The sequence below is a fragment of the Crocuta crocuta genome, unplaced genomic scaffold (assembly GCF_008692635.1).
Source record: "Crocuta crocuta isolate KB4526 unplaced genomic scaffold, BGI_CrCroc_1.0 scaffold158, whole genome shotgun sequence".
In the NCBI taxonomy this organism is placed as follows: domain Eukaryota; kingdom Metazoa; phylum Chordata; class Mammalia; order Carnivora; family Hyaenidae; genus Crocuta; species Crocuta crocuta.
The window spans coordinates 310,197-331,241 of NW_027532590.1; the positions used below are offsets into that span (position 1 = coordinate 310,197).

General features: G+C 44.9%; 1 protein-coding gene across 2 annotated transcripts in view; it reads left to right on the forward strand.

Moving 5' to 3' along the window:
- The first annotated feature begins 652 nt into the window (after positions 1-652).
- The window catches only part of GATA4 (GATA binding protein 4), a 47,048-nt gene continuing 26,655 nt past the window's right edge, over positions 653-21,045 (forward strand). Inside the window, exon 1 of one of the 2 annotated variants that reach the window (XM_077779646.1) lies at positions 653-700. The gene's annotated coding sequence lies outside the window, so the exon portion shown is untranslated. The remainder of the gene's footprint in view (positions 701-21,045) is intronic. The other variant, XM_077779645.1, reaches the window with a different exon arrangement.

Here is a 21,045-nt window from a genome sequence, read left to right on the forward strand (position 1 = left end):
CATCGGAGCCAGCCTGCCGCACGCAGAGCCGGAATCTGCGGGTGACCCAGAGACGGTGCGCAGCGACGGCCACCGGCGTGACCCGAAGGCCCGTGCCCCATACCGGCGCCCAGGCACTAACTACCCCGTGTCTTCCGCCACTCGTGTAGGCGCTCGGGACCTCTAGGCCCTGGGGTAGATCCGGCCCCTTCTCCAGCACCTCCAGGAAGAACCAAAAATTCAATTTGGGATTTTCCTGTAAACAATAGTTTAGAGTCTTTTGCTCGATGCTGGATTTAATACGTATACATTTTTGAGCGATTTGCATTTTTTACTTTTGATTTTTGGATCTTCATTTATGTGACAGCCCTCACCTGTACGTTATTTTTATTATTTTTATTATTTTTATTACTTTCTCTCCCTGCCTTGCGCCTTGACTCGAGATAAAGGAGAGGACTCGCGGAGGCCATGTACCAGAGCCTGGCCATGGCCGCCAACCACGGCCCCCCGCCCGGGGCCTACGAGGCGGGTGGCCCGGGCGCCTTCATGCACGGCGCGGGAGCCGCGTCCTCCCCGGTCTACGTGCCCACGCCGCGGGTGCCCTCCTCGGTGCTGGGCCTGTCTTATCTGCAGGACAGAGGCNCCGCCGGCCCCTTCGACAGCCCGGTTCTGCACAGCCTGCCCGGCAGGGCCAACCCCACCGCCCGACACCCCAATCTCGGTGAGTACTGAGCGCAAGTGCCCAGGCCGGTGGGCTACCGGAACAGGCTGTCCTGGGCACTGTTTGGGGCATTTAATTTTTCACAAGTGTGTGCATAGTGCGGGGGCGGTGGGGAGGGGGCAGGATGCATGAGTTTCCAAGGAAAGCAAACTGGAAGACAGAAACTGGCGGCGGCGGCACGTTGGTGGTGGTGAGGGTCACAGCCCATATTCTGTGAGGTGAGGGCAGGCCTGCTTTCTAAATGCCTTTCTGAAAGAGAGAGAACTGCGGGGTGGCAGGGCCCGAGTGTGTCCCCAAGCAGCCCCGGACGGACGGCGGGTACGTCTGCCCAGTAGGTGAGCGCGCGCGGCCGACGGGCGCAGGGGGCGCTGGGAGGAGCCGCGCCCGAGCCCTCGATGCAGCACGAGCGGTTGCCGGGCTTCTGCTCGCATTTCCTCCGGCCCTCCCTTAGAGTCCGCAGCAGGGAACTGATTACATTGGCTAGGGCCCAAGATCTTCTGGGCCATTTGGTGGCCCAGTTGGAAGATCCTTCGGAGTGGCAGATGATTTTCCTGTGGGGATTTCACACCTGGAAGAAAGGAGGCACTGGAGCCGCAGAGAGGGGTTGCACGGAGGCTGGCACCTTGTGGGTGCCTCGGGGCCACGGTGTACGGAGCACTGTTCTGCCCTGCGCTGGTGTGCGTGCCGCACGCAGCACCTGTGCACGGGTGTATTGGTCAGCGTCCAGAACTCCCGTCCGGAAGCCCAGAGGGGCTTCTTTGTGAGACGTGACTCACATGGAGACTTCGCGGCAGCTTTCTCGTGTTCGGGGGGCTGGGGTCAGAAATAATCGTAAGAGGCACGATTGCATATTTCCTGTGAATGTCAGACCTGGGACCGACGGCAAACTTGTGCTCCCCAGCTCCGATTTACAGTTGAACAAAATGAAGTCTGAGAAAGGGTCCGGGTGCTTCGCTCTGGGAGAGAAAGGGAAGTGGCAACCGCTAGTTCAAAATGCAAAAACAAAACAAAACAACAAAAACAAAAAACCCCCCAAACCTCTGGTCTTGTCGAATTTCAGGAAGGGACAGGATCGGGTTCGGCTGGAGATGGCTTTTGCGGGGGAGGTGAAGCCCAGACGTGAGAAACAAAGTTAACGTTTATTGACTACCTACTAAGTGCTAAATCTTTTCGCATTTGTTCTCACTTTGAAGAGTAAAGCCTGCCCCTCCCAGGTTTCCAGTCGTAAGCTGGCTCCGGGAAGGGTCCCGGCTTTGAAGAGTTTTTTAAATTATCCTCTGACCCTGGGTGGCCAGGGAAGGTCGCCAGGAGGGTGCAGCCAAATACACATCCCAGGTAAACTGATTAACCGTGGAAGTGGCGCCGGGCTGGATCTTTGGCTCCTAGTTTCCCCCTCCCCCTCTCGGGGAGCTAGACGGCACCCCCTGGGGGAGGAGGGGCCGCAGGCTCCGGAGCCTTTGGGAGGCCCTGAGTGAGATAGCTGGCTTGAAGCATCTCCATACAATGGCAGTCCGAAGTGGGCGTGTTGGGGAGGGGGTGGGGCGCTGTGGCCCGCATTCTCGGAACTCCTGCGGTCTCTCTCAAATTCTAAGAGCACACTGTACACACTGTGTGCTAGCCAATTTGACGATAAATCATATTAAAATAAATAAATAAAACTCTCTCTAGAACTTATGTTTTAAAATAAGGAGAGGGGTGCCTGGGTAGCTCAGTCGGCTAAGCATCAGACTTCGGCTCTGGTCATGATCTCCCGGTTAGTGGGTTCCAACCCTGAGTCTGGCTCTGTGCTGACAGCTCAGAGCCGGGAGCCTGTGTCTCCCTCTGTCTCTGCCCCTCCCCTCCTCACGCTATGTCTCTCTCTGTCTCAAAAATAAATAAACATTTTTAAAAGTGGGGTTTTTTTGTTTTGTTTTGTTTTAGTAGGGAGAAATGGTCCCTGTAGCTCTGCTTCTTTAACTTGTGGGAGGGAGTAGAGAGGTTGCTTCCTAAACCCTGTCACCTGGAATCAAAAGCCAAAGATGGAGGATGCCTTTCTGGTCAGGAGAGTTACAACTGAAACAATGTTAAAAAAAAAAAAATACACACACACATATATACACTCTGTGCCAGTGCACACAGCATTTAAATTCTAGAAACCCATAACGCCTAGGAGGGTGCTGAAGTCAGTAATGTTTCCCAAATTTAAGGGTCAGCAAATGGCAAGCTGACCTGCACGGAGCACCCTGGAGAAGCGAGGCCTGTCTTCCCAGCACTCTGCTCTGTGCCGTTAGTTCAGGAGAACCCACCTGAAGACAGCCCTGGGGTTTGGCCAACAGCTGGATTGTCTCGCCTGGACAGAGCCACTTGTGTTAAATGGTCAAGCCAGGAAAGCTTCCATGTTATCTTTGTGAGGGAACATGAGGAATGTGGAGTGTGTTGGCATTCACGTCTTCAGCGTCTTGTGCAGGTGGCACTTACAGAAAAGCAAGCTAAGTTAAAAGCAGGGCATGCAAATAAATGTGCTTTTTGCATACATTCCTCCTGTCACATGGACCCTCCTGTAAATGCCTGGTAGCTCTGTCAAGGACCAACACTGGCACATTAGCTGATACTAAGTGCTAGGAGCATGGTGATAAGTGATTCCGGACTCCATGATAGGTATCGAGAGCTTGCTGTGCGGAGCTGCCACTGGATTGTCAGATGGCGATACAGTGTGGTGGTATGGCACCCGGAGCTCCAGCGTGGATTCCATTCCAGATGCCCTTGTGATCTTGGGCAAGTTACTTACCTCTCAGTTTCCTCTCTTGTCCTGTAAAATGGGATAATCCTAACTGCGTTCAGTGTTGTCTTAAATTCGAAAAATAAGGCAGTGTTTGTGAAGTAGTTGGTCTTGGCCCCTATTTTATTAAATAGCTACTCACTGTCATGTTGAGGGACTTATTTTTCTGATTTCCCTAGGACTGAGGCATTCCCCAGGACTTGGAATTTTTAGTGCTAAACCTAGGAGAGTCCCCATTTATTGGTCACTGATGGTTGGTCACCCTAAACAGACATGAAGATGAGTGACCCAGTAGCATGCTGCAGGAATGAGCTGAGAGCAGAGAGAAGACAGAAGTGGTTCTTCCTTCTGTCTAGGAATCTGGAAGTCTTCACCCAAGCGGTGTCATCTGCATTTGGTCTGGAAGGGTGAGTAGGAGTTTGGAGTTTGCCAGGAAAAGCCAGGCACCTTCAATTTGAAAAAAAGGAAAAGAAAAGTGACATCCTCATTTGCCATCACATCTTGTGGTACCATGAAATGACCCAACAACAGGTTGGTTTTTGTGAAAGTAATATATTTACAACCAGACGTAAAACCACACAGACCTCAGAAACTGTTTTCAATTTCAATGAGAAGTAAGAAAACAGCTTTATTTTTTTCATGAAGTATTAATTGCCTCAGTTTTAACAAGAGTTAGTATCTTGACAGAGTTCTTATTTGGTTACTGGAAAAGACAAAAATCAAAGTGATGAAAGCTAACAGGGGCCTCTGTAAAGACCTGCACATGGGTTGGAAGGAATTATTCTGCCTTGACCGCAATGTATATGAACTTCAATTCATTCCAGGTTCAATATGAACCTGACCCTGAAACAACTGTTGAAATCATTAATGAGGCTGCCTTTAATGGAATTATGTGACCTTATTGAGGGCAGGTACAGAGGCTTACTCATATTTAAGTGCCAGGCACATGCTGGGCACTTAGCAAATATTTGAGTAGAGATCTAGGAGGTACCTGCCACAGTACTCTGCCCAGGTCAACACACACACAGTGGCTGCTTCAGTGGCCCATTGGAGAGCCTCCCGGTATGGTGAGCAGGGTGGGAGAGGGTTCTGCAACCCTTGTAACCCTCTCCACCCCCAGAGCTGTTTAGGTGGGAGAAGTCACAGGATGGTTGAGAGAGAGAGAGAAGGACCATGTAAAAATACCTAAAAGGTAAAAAGGTATTTTAACATTTAAAGGCCTTTTAACGTTGTGTTCTTTCCAGCGAGTGGACATTAGGTTTGGCAAGAACACCTTTTCACATGTGATTGTAGTTGTTGCAATGGAATATGGAAGCTGGAATATGGCTTCTCTTAATACCAACCCCCTGGGCAAAGGAGATTCTGTATTGCTGTCTGCCAGTGGAGCTGGGCAGGGAATTTCTTGCATTTCAAGGGCTAGGGTCCATGTTTGTGTGCACGTGAAATGGCCAGAGCAGAGTAAGATGGCTGTCTCTTTTTAACACCCAATCAGGGTGGTTAGACAGATGTATCAATTTTTCAAAATTCATGATGGAAGTGTACTATTAAAACAGGAGTACGGGGCACCCGGCTGGCTCAGTCAGAAGAGTGGATGACTCTTGATCTCGGGGTTGTGCATTTGTGCCCCATGTTGGGTGCAGAGGTTGCTTAAAAATAAAATCTTTAAAATAAAAAATAAAAAAGCAGGAGTGTTTTATTGTGTGTACATTGTACCACAATAAAGTTGATTTTTATATTAATTAATGCTTGCAAATACTTAAGGCAGAAAGGAGACAATGGGAATTGTGTGTAAATATGCCATGAAGGAAATCGCATTGTGGTAGATGTTACTGGAATGCTGTGAAAGTATGTTTTATCATGAAATTATTCTTTTCAGTAATAGAGAAACAAGCAATTATAATATTGTCAAAGGATCTCAGCATTTTTAAATTGTTTTAAGGATTAAAAAAATAACACAGTGAAATACATGTATATCAACCAGTGTGACCCAAATAGTTTCTTTAAAAGCTTTGCCTCATTCGTGGTGTTGTGAGAGTTGGTTTACGGTATAGGGCGGTAGGAAACTCTGAATTTTCTGGATCTTCTGGGGACTGCTTATCACTTAAGCCAGTTTCTTTCAGATCCAGTTCATTTATAGAGGGAACTTTGTGAGATCAACTCTTAAGTAGCTTGTTTGGCTAGAGAATGATTTGTCAGTCTTTGAGAAAACCAAGGTTGTTTAACTTTCCGGTTACCACCCTGAGCAGGTCAGTCAGAGTTGGGGCTGGTCTGTGGTGCTAGATTGAGAACCAATTAAATGGGGAAGGTGTGTGCAGGGTGACCGGGGTGTGTCACCGCTTCTAGTGAGATCTGTCACCTGCCCAATTGTGTCCCATCAAAAGGTCAGGCCACATTTGCCAGGCACTTTCTTTCTAAGCACTCAGGTGCAATGATGCACAGGAGACAGTTTTAGATAACACTTTCTTCTATATCCTTTCCTTTTTTTTTTTTTTAAACTTTAATGAGCTAAGAAAACAAACCTACTNACAGGAACTCTGATACCTGTGGGTGAGAGTGTAAATTGGTGCAACCTTTCTGGAGAGCCCTTGATGATATTCAACAAATTACAAAGTAGATACCCTTGACCCAGAAATTTAACTTCTAGGAATTTATTCTGCAAACATACTGACACAGTTGTAGCCCTATTTGTCATAATAAAAATTGGAAATAACCTAAATGTGCATTATCAGTCTATATACAGTAGGCTGTCATGCAGGCTTTAAAAATTAGTAAATTCATTATGTAATGGTATAGAGTCATCTCCAAGGTACTTATAAGTACAGGATATGTATATTGCATGTTACTTGTGTTAAAAGAGAGAGAGAGAGAAGAAGAAGAAGAAGAAGAAGAAGAAGAAGAAGAAGAAGAGGGGGAGGAGGAGGAGGAGGAGGAGGAGGAGGAAGAGGCGCCTGGGGGACTTAGTTGGTTAAGCTTCTGACTTGGGCTCAGGTCATGATCTCATGCTTGTGGGTCTGAGCCTGCAGTGGTCTCTGCACTGACAGCTCTGTGCCTGGAGCCTGTTCAGATTCTGTCTCCCTCTCACTGAAAGGAGTATATATGCATTTGAAAATATTTAATTTATCTTTGGAAATATTTGCAAGGAATTTATAATGTCAGTTGCCCATGGAGAGGATAGCTGGGTAGTTGATAGATGAGGGTGGGGAAAGCACTTTTACCACCTATGCCTCAGAGGCTTTTGAATTTTTAACCAACTTAACTAGTTTTTATTAGTCACTTGTATGGTTCTTTATTAGCCATTTAAATAATAAAAAAATACTTTCAAAATATAGGGAAGTTAAATATATAGGGAGGTTGAAGTTATTTTTTTATTATTACATTTTTTTAAATGTTTATTTCTTTTTGGAGAGAGAGAGAGAGACAGATCATGAGTGGGGGAGGGGCAGACAGAGAGGGAGTCACAGAATCTGAAGCAGGCCCCAGGCTCTCAGCTGCCAGCACACAGCCTAATACGGAGCTTGAGCCCGCGAACTGTGAGATCATAACCTGAGCCAAAGTCAGAGGCTTAACCGACTGAGCCACCCAGGCACCCCTAGTTTTATTTTATTTTATTCTTTACCATCTTAGCCATTTTTAAGTATACAGTTCAGTAGCATTAAGTATATTTACATCGGGGCGCCTGGGTGGCTTAGTAGGTTAAGCGTCCGACTTTCGCTTAGGTCATGATCTCGCGGTTAGTGGGGTCGAGCCCCGTGTCGGGCTCTGTGCTGACTGCCAGCTCAGAGCCTGGAGCCTATTTCAGAGTCTGTATCTCCCTCTCTCTCTGACCCTCCTCTGCTCATGCTGTCTCTCTCTCTCTCTCTCTCTCTCCCTCCTAGAAATAAATAAAAATATTTAAAATAAAAAATTAAATTAAATTTAAAAATTAAAAAAACATGATTTAAAAAAAGTATATTTACATCATTGTGAAACAGGTTTTCAGAACTTTTCATTTTGCAGAACTGAAATACTATACCAGTGAAACAACAGCTATTTCCTCCTCTCCTGGTAACTGCCGTTTTAGTTTTTGTCTCTGTGAATTTGACTACTTTAGGTATTTCATGTAAGTGAAATCATACAGTATTCATCGTTTCATGACTGATTGTACTTGGCATAATATCCTCAAGGTTCATCCATGTTGTAACGTGTCCTGTGGTTTCCTTCCTTTCTAACACTGAATGATGTATATATCCCATTTTTCAATCCATTCATCTATCATGGACACTTGAGTTGTGCCCCCTCTTGTGAATAATGTTGCTGTGAATATTGGTGTGCAAATGGAACCTTTTGAATTTTGAGCCTTGTGAATATATTACCAATTTAAAAACATATTAAAACCGGTGGCTCAGTCGGTTAAGCGTCCAACTTTGGCTCAGGTCATAATCTCACAGTTCATGGGTTCGGGCCCAGCATCGGGCTCTGTGCTGACAGCTAGCCCAGAGCCTGGAGCCTGCTTCAGATTCTGTATCTCCCCCTCCACCCCACCTCAGAAATAAATTTAAAAAAAAAGAAAAAACGTATTAAACCAGTTATTAAGGAGACATACAGCATTCATGAATTAACTTCCTTGAAGTCCCTTTCCCTCTTTTTGTTTAAAACAGGTTTCTATATTTAGAGTTATGGATGCACAGGAAGAGTATTGTATAATATAAATTGTCGTTTATTGAATTTAGTTTTTGGTTATCCAACAGGAGATTGCTTTACTGAGGGGACAAAACACCCTTCTTCTACTCTCAATAATGTCTCTTGGTAGCAAATGTCCACAATTGTCCGATTGCTGGCGTTGGGGACACAAACATAGTTGCCTTTGCCTGGTATGGTCGTTCTCCCTCAGGTTATATAAGGCCTAGAAACAGAAACCTCTATGGCAGTGATAGGGATTACTTTAAAAACACAAATTGCCTTCCCCCAAGGCAAGGTAAGTCTTTTAACCAGTTCTTCTCTGCCTGTCCTTTTAAGGCAATTGAGTTGATCTGAATTTAGAGCTGAAGCCTGTTGCAAATATTGCTGCTTTTGTTTGCATAGGGAAAGGAAGGTGTGCTGGTTTTTCCATTGCCTTGCTCTTAGAAGAGGGCAATTCTTGCAGGCCCCTGGATGCTGTTGCTTAAACAACTTGGAGGGGCCTTTCTGACACCTGAAAGTATTTGTCTGCTGGTGACATTTTTGGTCTGCTCATCCCGAATAAGGTGCAGGTGATAAAGCCCTTTCATGGTTTGAGAATAGGTATCACTCTGTTCTATTGACCTTTTACGCACCATGACCTGGTCTCATGTAATATATTCCATGAAGGATTATTTAAACATTTTATTGGCCATATGTAGAGCTATTTCTTTGTCTCCTTCTAAAGAAAGTAAGGAAGATAATATGAGTGGGATCATAATAGGAATGGCCTCTGATCTGTTTTAATTTGTACAAAAACAATTTACAGGTTTGGATACATTAATGTTTGGAAACTAGTTAACTTTTTAGGGATAGTAGCTTATATCTTAAGCTATATATATGCCTGTATCTTGCACTGTATGTATGCAGTTTATAGATAGTAAGTGGGATCCTTATCAAGGGTAAATGGGGAAGTTGTCAGTTGATAGGGCCTTTTAAGTCCTTGAAAGGCAGATATAATCTCCATTTTGCAGAAGAGGTAACTGATCTTTAGAAAAATGAAGTAATCTGCTCAAGTTCCCAGTGGTAGTAAGCAATAGCTCTGACTTAGAATTCAGGTAAGTCCCATTTCCAGGACTTCCATGTTTTCCTTTCATTTACCTTCTTTTGCATTTGCCAAGGTGATGGCGCTTATCGCTTCAGGACAAGAAGGTGTGTGGTGGTTGAAGGGCTCCATGTTAGTGTTTTCAGTTGCTTGGTCTCCCCCTGCTCTCTCTCCCCCATGTACTTTTTCCGCTGTGTTCCTGCTTCCCACCGATGCTTCCCAGGTGCAGTATCTTCTCTAGTGGCTTTCCGTCTCATTCTGATACTGCCCACCTTGCACTTGGGGAGTGCCTTGTTAGGAATCCCTGCCTTGCATCAACTTCCTTTTCAGCCTCCTGATTCTTTCACGCAGAGAATTAAAGAGGCGTTTCCCAGAATTCAGACCCTCCAAACTAGAGGATTCTCCTATTTTGGGGCAGGAGGGGGGATTGCTGCAAAAGTAGAGCAAAACCATATGGCTCTCTCAAAAATCCCTTCCTGAAGGAAATGTAGAAGCATCTCCATATTCCCTTTCCTCTGAAGATTCACATGTGTTTGTGGGAGGAGCAGAGAAGGGACAGGAGAAAAGCACTGTAGTAGCTGTGTTTTTAGTGATGATGAGAATAGAGGGTAGGGGGATGGATGAGGTCAGTGAATAAAACCTCAGGCTGGAAGAGCCCCATGGAGTTGGGCTGAGCTGAACACAGAAGCCACCAGTGGAAGGTTTCTTGGTTCTGGCAGGGGGCCTATGGTTTTATCTATTACTGCTCTGTAATCAGAATTGAACCAGGATATTCAAGCCTCTTATCTGAATGAAGGGAATTTGGTTCTCTGGCCTTCAGTATTTTGCAGGAGTCCCAAAATTGACTTCATGGCTCTAAGTATCTTTTTTTCCACCTAAGGAGGAATATAATCCAGAGAGGTAAGCCGTTCCATACATTTAAAGTTATTGAAAAGCCATTGCAAGTGGAATGTGAGTTTTTCACTCTGTGTTGAATTGTCCCACATACACTCTATTTTGGAGGATGAGAAATCAAGGAGATAACCACCAGAATTTGGTGGATTATTAAACCATAGGCTTTGGGATTCCCTAACTGCAGATCTTAAAAATTGAATTTGATCCTTATGTTTTGACTCTTTCCCTTTTTCCTCCCAGTTTAAAGCTCCATTTTCACTTCTAGAAATCCAGTCAAACTTTATCACCTCCATTCAGAATTGATCAATAGCAACTGGTGAGCAGGTTAATTATAATCGCAGAATAAACGCTGAAGTCTCAAAGTTCACCACTTTTGCAATGTTTCCAAACCCCTCAGGGACCATGCCAAGAGACTCTCATTGACCCATTCAGAGCAGGTGTGGGGAGTTTGAACCAGGGGCAGACAATCGGATCTGATTCAAGACAACTCAATTTGGTTTCTTATCTGCAGCTTTTCCTATCTTACGATGTCTGTCATTGCAGATAAAAAAAGTTCAGTCAATTGAGCTGGGAAATGGCAAGTTATGTTTTCTTCTGATAAAAGTTTTCTGGTTGTTGTTTTATCAGATCGGGTTGAAATTGTATGTTTCTGTCAAGGTCTGCAATGACCTTTTCAGATATTTTATCAGGTATTAGGTGGGGGAACCTTTTTTTTTTCTTTCTTTCTCTCTTCGACCTAGCAAAGAATGACCTGACTTCCAAGATCATAAATCAAACCTGGTAAAGAGAGGCAATAATACAAGTTACCCCTCGAAATTGACTAGGTGGGGAGAAAACAAACAACAAATAAAACCTTTACCTAGCATATAGAAAGAACTTAACTTGACCCTAAATAAAGAATGTGGTTCACACGGAGTACACGCTTAATGGGAAAATACGGCTCACTTGAAAAAGAAAATTGTTTTCCAGGTCAAAGTTGGCTTCAGAAAAGCAAATAGTGGTTTGTTTTTTTTTCAAATAGTATCAGTAAAACTTAATTATCCTTCTTTTGTTAAACTCTATGTATGTTTAATATGGAAAAATGAAAAACTCCTAAAAACCAGTACACAGATAGTTGGTAATCTTAGCACCCAAAGATAACCACTGTTAGCATTAATCCTTGACTTCTTAGTTACCATACATATGCAGGCATGTGTATACGTATATATTTAAACAGTCATAAAAGTTACTGTTTAGTTATTCCAACACTGAAAAAAGTTGCTAAAGATCGGTGGTCCAGACTGACTCCCTAAAGTCAGACCCCCGAACTAGACCAACAATGGGAAATTGGCAGAAAGAACTGCTAGTAGCAGCCAATCAGATGGGAGAGCTGTGTGTAAAAACTTAGTTTTTCAATCTTCTGGTTTATTGTGTATAATAGCCAAGAAATAGTCAATGAAGTGAAAGCATGTGAGTCTGGCACCAAGGGCCCATCGGACTCTGTCCCGTGCTCTCTTTTTCCTGCTGTACAAGTTTGGACAGCTTACTGTGCCTCTCTTAGCTTGAGTACCTGCATTTGGAAGGCTAAGATCTCAGGCCAGGAGAAGAAGTGGTGAGAAGGGCCCCTCTGGCGCCCTTCAGGGGAATTTAGAATCCAGGGTATTACAGCAGCCCCCAGGATAATAGTTCATGTTGACTTTGTCTGTCCTCATACCACAGCTATCCTAGTAACTAGTAACCTTCCCGTGCTTGGCTGGGCATCACAACTTGCATGCAGTCTCTGTAACATAGGTTTCCATGGCTACCTGCCTCATTCTAAGCAACAGTATCTGTGACACTTGAGGTTTGATGGGCAGTTTTATTTTTTATTATACATAATAAAATACTTACTACTAAGATGTAAAAACAACTTTTGGAAGCCATGGGTTAAGGAACCTCAGAGTTGGTCTTAGTTTATTGTTCCTTTGGTTTTGCTTTTCTGTTATTACTAAACCCATGCCGTGTCTGAGTTTCTAGGAGCCCGTGGAGATCCACAGAGGCTAGAGCTCCATTTCAAACACCAGTCAACCAGCCAGCAAATACTATTACCTGCCTCCTGCGAGCGGGGCACACATTAGGCATTGACGCTCAAAACTGAACAAGATGGTCTCTGCATCCCAGCAGCTTATGGTGTGGCGGGGAGATTAGAAGTGAATGTGCCCCTCTCAGTGTAGGGAGAGCTCTGGCAGAGTAAATCTGGGTTCCTTGGGTACCCTTAGGTTACTGAAACCGGCCCTGCCACCTCAGACCAGGCTTCCTGGTGGAGGGGACTCCTATGGCGAGTCCTGAACAGTGATTAGGGGAGTGCTGTGTAGCGGGGAAGGATCCTACAAGCTGAGGAGGTGTCTGGAGTCTGGCTATTCGGCCATGTAGGTGGAGGACAGGAGGCCGGGAAATAGCTGAGGCATGTAGAATGTTCAAACTTGGCCTGAGTGAGAGCAGGCTTGAAAGGAAAGCAGCACAGTGGCAGGAACCGAGTGGCATTTTGGATGTATTGCTTCGGTTAGGGTGTAGAAAGGCTGAAAATAGTGGCTCTTAGTTTTGTTTTTGCCTCACTGTGGTGAGGTGATGGCCGTCTTCCCTCCCATTCCCAGTTAGAGAAGGAACTCTGATGGGAAGGAGGTGCGTGGTAGCAGGATATTTTGGAGGCGTTATGTGTATGTGCGTTAGCAGCAGGGCACAGTGTGGTTGTGTGGTTTGTGTCTGGGCTGAGGTGGAAAGAAGGGGCAAAATGCCAGGCCAGCTCTATTTCCTGAGCCAGATGCCTCCCTGCCCGGGGAAGAAGAGGAATGTGACTAATCTGCCCCTGGAGACGGGGTCCCACTCTCTTTTGCAATCCTACCCACTTCTGGTATTGTCTCTAGCCCGAGAAGTGGGTGCGAGGAGTGGCCTCCAATACGAATATGGATAATTACAGGGAGCAGTACAGTTTATGCAGATATACATCGCTAGACCCCGTAGGATGGATTAGCCAGAGCACCTACCTCCTAAGAAGTTTAGAGGTGAAGATGAGGATTTGAAGTTCATTTCTTGCATTTTAAGCAGCTTTTGTAATGTTAAGTTTCAAATGTATACAGAAGTAGAGAGTAACTGTTCAGCCCTGGGTTTCAACAATATCACCTCGTGACGAGTTGTATTTCATCTGTATGCCCCCCTTCCCACCATACTATGTTATTTTGAAGGAAATTCCAGATAATATATCACTTCACCTATAAATACTTATGTATGTGTCTCTAAAAGATATAAGGAAACTTAAAAATATACATAGCTCCAATGCCAGCATCACTCTGACTTGAATTAACCATCACTCCTTAATATCATTAACTTGCCAACCAGTGTTCAGATTTCCTGCTTGTCTGATTTTCTTAGAGTGTTTGTTCAAATCAGGTCCATATGTCGCCTCCATCGATGTGTCTGGCAAGTGTCTTTTAATCTACAGGTTCTCCTTTTACCCTTTCCTTTTTCTGGTGTTATATTTGCCAAAGAAACTAGGCTCTTCCTGTAGAGTTTTCCCACTCTACAATCTAGATTTTGTTCATCGCATTTCCTCCACGACATTTAACATGATCATCTGTCCTTTTTTTTTAAGTTTATTTATTTATATTGAGAGAGAGAGAGAGAGTGAGCGCGAGAGAGCACGTGTGTGTGCACGCACATGCGCTCACACGCTCAAGTTGCAGAGGGGCAGAGAGAGAATCCCGCTGACAGCGCAGAGCACGAAGCGGGACTCGAACTCATGAACCTCGAGACCATGACCTAAGCTAAAGTTGGATGCTTAACCAACTGAGCCACCCAGGCGTCCTCTGTCCTCTTTTTCACGTAAGTCTGTAATTGGAAAAATAGGCTCGATCACATTCAGCAGCTTTATCAATCGGCATTGCCTGGGTCCATTATTCCATTAGTGCTTGCAAATGGTAACATTCTAATACTCTCATTCCTTCTTCACTTACCAGCGGGACTATAGCTGTAACAATAAAAGAAATACATTTCAGTTTCCCAAATATTTGGTTACCCTGAGGTACAGTTTGTATTAGAAAAGCAGGATAAATGCTTGTTTCTTTCACTTTTTGGTGTTCAAAATAATGAATTAGTTCCCTGACATCTTTCAAAGAACAGATGACCAATGACTTTTTTTTTTTTTAGTATCGTTAAGAACTCAGAGATTTAAATGTATATGATGTGTTATAATCCATGTAGTTGGTGTCCTAATTGATTGTTCCATCTTTGCCAGTGGGAACCTGTCTAAATTGGGCTCCTGAGTTCTTCTGATAAAATTGTAGCTTGATCCTTTCTTGCTTTCTATACCACAAAATATTCCAAGCTCTTCTCAGCATTTCCCCCCCCACCCCCCCACCCCAGGAGCTGGATTTAGCCATTTCTCTAGGAAGCCCTGACTCCTTTAATTTGGACACCACTCCTAGAGCTAGCTCTGCTGGTTATGTTCTTTGTTATTGGGTTAGTCATTCAGTAGAGAGTTTGGAAAAACTTCCCCCATCCCACCCGAAGATAAGATAAAATATATCATGTGTTGATACCATACTTCCAATTGAAATTAAGGACTAAAATGTTTTTACTTCCCTTTATGCATCTTTCTTTGTATTTACCTGTGCGAAAATCTACACACCATAAAATTGACCATTTTAACCATTTTCAAGTGTACAGTTCAGCGGCATTAAGTGCATCCACATTGTTGTGCAGCCATCACCACCAACCCTCTCCAGAACGTCTTCCCGATCTGAAACTGTGTTTCCATCCCCTCTCCCCAGCCCCTGTCAGCCACCATTCTCCTTTCCCTATGAATTTGATACTAGTTACCTCATATAAGTGGACTCATCCAATATTTGTCCTTTTGTGTCTGGCTTATTTCACTTGGAGTAATGTTCTCCAGGTTCATCCATGCTGTAGCCTGTGTCAGAATTTCCTTCCTTTAAAGGCTGAATCATATCCTATTGTATGTATATACCACATTTTGTTTATCCATTCCTCTGTGATGGACACGTGGGTTGCTTCTGCCTTTTGGCCATTGTGAACCAATGCTGCCGTGAACATGGCGTACAAATATCTGTTCAAGTCCAGGCCTTTAGTTCTTTTGGGCAAATACACAACAGTGGAATTGCTGGGTCATATGGTAATTCCATGTGGTTTGGGGAACCGTCATACTGTTTTCCCTGGAAGTGGTACCTTTTTACATCTTTCATGCATCTTTACAGCTGTACATCTTTTCATCCACACCAAAAATTACATTCTCAACAACCCAACATCACTTCACATTTGCTTCATGCCATGACATCCACAGAGTCTCAGAAAAAGAACACCAGCACTTTGACTGACAGTCTGTTACCGAAAGCAGTTTTGTCTGTTTGTTGAGTCATTCCTTGCCTCTTGACTTCAGGGCTACCTCCAGTGTTGCCAGCTTTTGGCTTTGTGCTCCTCCTCAGCTACATGAGCTGGGTTACTCCTGGCAGACTCCCCCTGCCTCTTGCCTCTTGATGCAGGGCTCCACCCTAGATGGCCGTGTTAAACATTTTGGACATTATCACCCATCTCTCAAAACTTTTCAGCGCTCCAGCAAGGCTGCTCCCATTTTAGGGAGTGATAAGGTTGACACAGTTGGGGCCAGATATGCCGGGGCTTGAAATCAGGCAGAGGAGTCTGGGGCTTTATGAATAGAGGGCAAACATATTGAATCAGTAAATTGAGAATATGTACACACAGAGGAGTGTGTTCGTGTGTGTGTGTGTGCGTGCGTGCGTGTGCGCGCGTGTGTATGTGTGTGGGCTGGCCGGCTGGTATGGAGACAGAAAGCAGGTGGCTCAGTGAGAGGCTGTCAGAAGTGTTCTCTAGCCTGGAGAATGAGCGAGTAAAGGCAAAAGACATGAAAGGAAAGGCAAGAGAAAATCACCAAGGCCGAATTGGCTAAAAGAAGGGTATGTGTGAAAACAGTGGTCCTTACCTTTCTTTTGAGTCTCTACAGCCAGAGTTGGAGGAGAAAGAGGTGTGGGAGGCATGTGGAAGACTACATCCATGCACCTCTCATCCCCCCAATTTACATGGGCTAGGGGTGGTCATCTTGAAGTTGCTCACCTGGAAATTGAATTCCAGTTTGCTTCATTTCTTTCGGATTTTGAGCTGTTCTTCCAGTTTGTCATGGAGAGTCACTCCTGCTGTATAGCCCTTCTGCCTAGCTGATAATCTCCTCNCATATGGGACACTAGAGCAAGGCAGAAGTCCTAGATTTGAGGCCTCACATCACTGACCAGGCATGCGGACCAAGTCTAGTCATTCCTTCATTTCTTTGGGGTTCTACTTCCCCACCAGAAACTCATACCACTTTGTTGTTGTTGTTGTTTGCCCGGTACCCTGGTTTGTTGGATTGAAAAAGTCTGAACTAACTTGACTGGAGAGTTCAGTAAATTGTCGAGTACAGTTTCTCACCCCCATAGTCCCATGTAAGCCTCCTCCATGGCCCAGGGACCAGGAAACCTGATTAATCACTTTTCCCTTCTGCCTGGCAGCCTCTGACTGCTGGGTCAGCCTGGAAAATAAAAGGCACTTCTAGGAAGGGCACTGGGCAGGAACTGGGAGTCTCTTATTTGAATGCTTTCCTATGGAGAGAAGAGCAAATTCTGTCTTTCTGGAAAGTCCCTTGGGTTTTACCGCTTAGGCTCAGTAGGTCTTGGTCTTTGACGGGAAGGCCAGGATAATTGGAGCTTCTGAACCTAGCTCTTGACTCTGGAGGGGCAGACTTGCTGTTATCTGTTACGGTGCTGTAGAGCATGGACACCGGAGCCCTGGCACTCGGAGTATGTCACGACATTAGCAATTCTTACTCAGCATCTTGGCAACCATCTGGTATCTGGTGGTCTCATTTTTTCTTCCTACCCTAATAATTCCATAATGGCTTTTTATGCAGATGACTTTTTTTCTCTTGTTCTCACTCCCTCGCCCATGGAAGAACTGGAAACAATCAAGGAAGAATCAAAGAAGGCAGGTTCATACTGCCTGTTGGAAGCGAAGAGGGAGCAGAAGGTGGATCTTATACATGTGTGAAATCTGGAGTGGGATCGCTCTTTGTGATCTCTGCAGTGGGCTTATCTTTGCAGGCAGCCTTTGACATGTCTCTGGGCAAAACTGCCAAGAATCAAACAGGGCCAGTGTTCTCACTGTATCTTATGGTACTATCTTTTTATTTGGATTATAGTTCTAGCAGCCTGGAAGTGTTTTCAGGGTATACGTCATTCATTTTGGGGCCCAAGTTACAATGGCATGGCAAATACCAAATAAATGTTCATTATCTGAAAAGACAAAGTCTGGAATTCATCAAAAATTATATGTATGGGCCCTCTAGCTCATATACTCATACCTGCAGCCTGGCCCTACTGAGACTTTGAGTGGGAGCAGAGGATGCATCCCTGTAAAAGGAATCTGAGAGACAGAAGTCTAGGGATGAGCATGTCCAATTTTATAGGGAGAGGGACCCGGGATGGAGTGGAGGGGAAATGAGGAGGTTGAGGGGTTGTAAGCATCTTGCAAAGTCAGCCCAAACCTAGAAGGCCAGGAGAGAGAAGAGCACAGAAGAACCCAGTGGTTTTCTCAGAGGTAACAGCAAGGAAACAGAGCACGTAGGGGTGCGATCAATGTTGTGGATATAGTGGGTCTGAAGCATGGGTGAGGGACATGCAGGTGAGATTTCAGGAGACTGGTTGTATGCCTGGGGGGGTCATCACTCTTATCAAAGCCTTGGGAACAGGAGAGAGCCCCTGGGGCATTAGGGAGAGTGATAGAGGCAGAGAATCTCTATACTGAAGGCAGGAGGGGAGTGTGGGGCAGTCCCGGGGTAACGGATGCAGGGTAAGAGAAGCCAAGAAAGGAAGCTGAAAAAATGGCTAGGTGCCCTCCATGTTTTACCTTGTAAAAACCACCTGTGCTCATCTCCTTGATCCTGTGGTGCTCGCTGGACCCTGATGGCGCCCCCTTGGCCTTCCTAAGGCCCCCTAAAGTCTTTATACTCTATCAGTGTTCTGTCCCAGAGCCAGATCAATTATAACCTTTCCCTGCCAGTTTACAGAGAGTTGTAGAATTTTGATCATTGAGTTTGTCCAGAATCCAGTATTTTCCTTCCTCTCCACTTTACATAGATTCCCAAGATCCTGCTTAGAGAGCCTCTTGAGGCACCAGGGAGTTTTGTGTATATGAGTAACTGCCTCTCAACTTCACCCTAACACACAGGCTCAGGAACTCAAAGAGTCTCTGTAGAAACAAACTCTCCCGTCAGACTCTGTTTAAAGGGTGTAAGTGCCTTTTGATTTGAGTAGGAGGTTGGTCTCTCCCTGCCTGAAGTGCTTCACAGAAGTGACAAGACACTCTCCTTCGGGGAATGTTGATATTAAGTTTCCTGCCCTGTGTAAACACATCTCCAGGAATGGCATTAATAAAGGGGACCCTTTCCCCAGGACAAAACAGAAGGGGCAGTGAGGGGGAAAAGGACAAAGAAGACGGATCTGCTGTGGAGGGGAGAGATGACCATCTAACCAGCTGTTTGTGGTGAAGGCAGAGCCTGTTAGCCAGGTTTACTTGCATCATTTTCAGAACTATTGCTAATAATACTATTTTTTTTAAAAATTTATATTCATTTCTGAGAGACAGAGACAGAGCATGAGTGGAGGAGGGGCAGAGAAAGGGGAGACACAGAATCCGAACAGGCTCCAGGCTCTGAGCTGTCAGCACAGAGTCCAATGCAGGGCTTGAACTCCCAAACCGTGAGATCATGACCCAAGCCAAAGTTGGACGCCCAACCAACTGAGCCACCCAGGTGCCCAGAACTATTACTTATATTCCTTGTTGGGACCTTCAACTCTTTATTTACCCTTTGGCAGCTGACAGTAGGAGGGGCAGAAAAGACTCTTGTATTTAAGGTCTGGAGTCAGCACCTGATTTAAACTTCTAGTTCTTCTTGCAGTGTTACCCAGTTTTCATGTCCATACAATTGAATAGAAGCTACTTCATAGTATTATTGTGAGTAATAGGAAATGATGTTCATAAACCATCGTATTTGACATTCAGGGAGTATCTTTAAATGTTAGCCATTAGTCATCCATTAGTAAATGTTTGCTGTTATCATTAAGGGGATCATTCAAATAGGATCTTGTCAGTTCCATTAATAAAAGGGTTAGGTTGCTACCAAGTTAAATTAAATGAGGGGTTTTTTTGTATTAGAATTTGCTCTCATTCTCAGTATTAATCTACCTTCAGGAACATAAATCCCACATCCAACTTAGTGTCTATAATCCCTTCTACATAGGGGGCCCTTTACATCAGCAGAGGCTGATGAGGGTTGTAGATACCTAAAGAGTGACTTGTCATAGCTTTAGAACATTTTAATAATCATTCGAAGGGAGTTGGAAAGAGCTGTCTGCATCTAGTGAGATCTAAACAAAAGGGGGAAAAACCCCCACTGGTGTGTGCTCAGAAAGAAAGGGCTGTGTGGCCTCTGTCAGGGAGGGTATGCGTGTTCGGAGAAAGCCCTGACAGGGTCTGTGCCTGGGAACCTCTGAGAGTAAGTGAGCCTCCTTTCACCATGAATTGCTTCCTAGAGTCTTTCCTAGGGTCCGAATGTCATGGTGCCATATCGTGTTTGCTGAGAAGCAGGAGGCAAGTTGAATGCATTGTGGGTTTCAGCCAGGAAATGCATCTAATCTTTGGTGGCTGCCACAAGGTGAGAGTGTTTGGAGAAAGCTAAGACGAAAAGGAGGAGCTGCTTATTAGTTTGTTTTATTGTTGTAATAACCCAACATATACACCTTCCAGAGTGTTCCTCTCTGGCTGGTATTATGGGCTGGGGTCAGGATCTAGGTTTCTTTATGTCTCTGTCTTTTCTGGAGGAGTGGTCACTTCTGCGAAGATGGACACCAAGTGCATGTCATCCGTCCGGGAGAGACAGAGGCATAAGGAAACCTAGATCTTGACTCCAGCCCGTAATACCAGCTAGCGGCCCCCATTCCCTGTGTCACTGATGGTGCACGCCCTCCCGTTTCAAGGGACTGCCTGCACGGAGGCCACCAGACATACGCTTGAGCAGCTCTGTCAGGTCTGGGCTGCTTGGGCAGTCTTCTTTCCCTCAGGATTTTGCTGCCACTGGACTTTCAGCCTGGCCTTTCTGCAGCTACTGCTGCCTCTGAGCTTCTCCCTAGAAGACTGAGTCTTGGGAAGACTCTGCCATGGGGAGTCCCGCCAGCTTGGTCAAGACATAGTAGCCATCGTGGTCAAGATCTGATTGTTTGGTTTTGCTGTTTAATGAAGAGCTCTGTGTTTGTTCCTGATTTCTTATTTTTTGTAAAGATGAATACATTATTGATTAAAAAGAGAGAGAGATACACAGTAGCCAAAAAGTGGAAGCAACTCAGGTGTCCATAGATGGATGCATGGATGAATGGAATGAGGTATATACATATATAGAATGGAATACTTGTTCAGAAAGAAAGGAAATGCTGACAGTCTAGTCTACAACATGGATGAATCTTGAGAACATTATGCTAAGTGACATAAACCCATCACAAAGAGATAAATTCTGTATGATTCCACTTGTATGAGGTACCTAGAGTAGTCAAATCCATAGAGACAGGAAGTAGAATGGGGGTAGCCAGAGGCTCCAGGGAGAAGGGGGTTGTTTAATGGGTACAAGTTTCAGTTTAGCAAGATTAAAGGGTTCTGGAGATGGTTACACAGCAGAATGAATATGCTTAACCCTATCGAATTGTACATTTAAAAATGATTAAATGGTAATTTTATGTCACGTATTTTTTACTGCAGATGAAAATAAAAAATAGAGAAAGAGACAATACAAAAGCTTTGCCAGGGTCCCCTGGGTGGCTCACTCAGTTGAGCGTCTGACTCTTGATTTTGGCTCAGGTCATGATCTCACGGTTCATGAGTTCG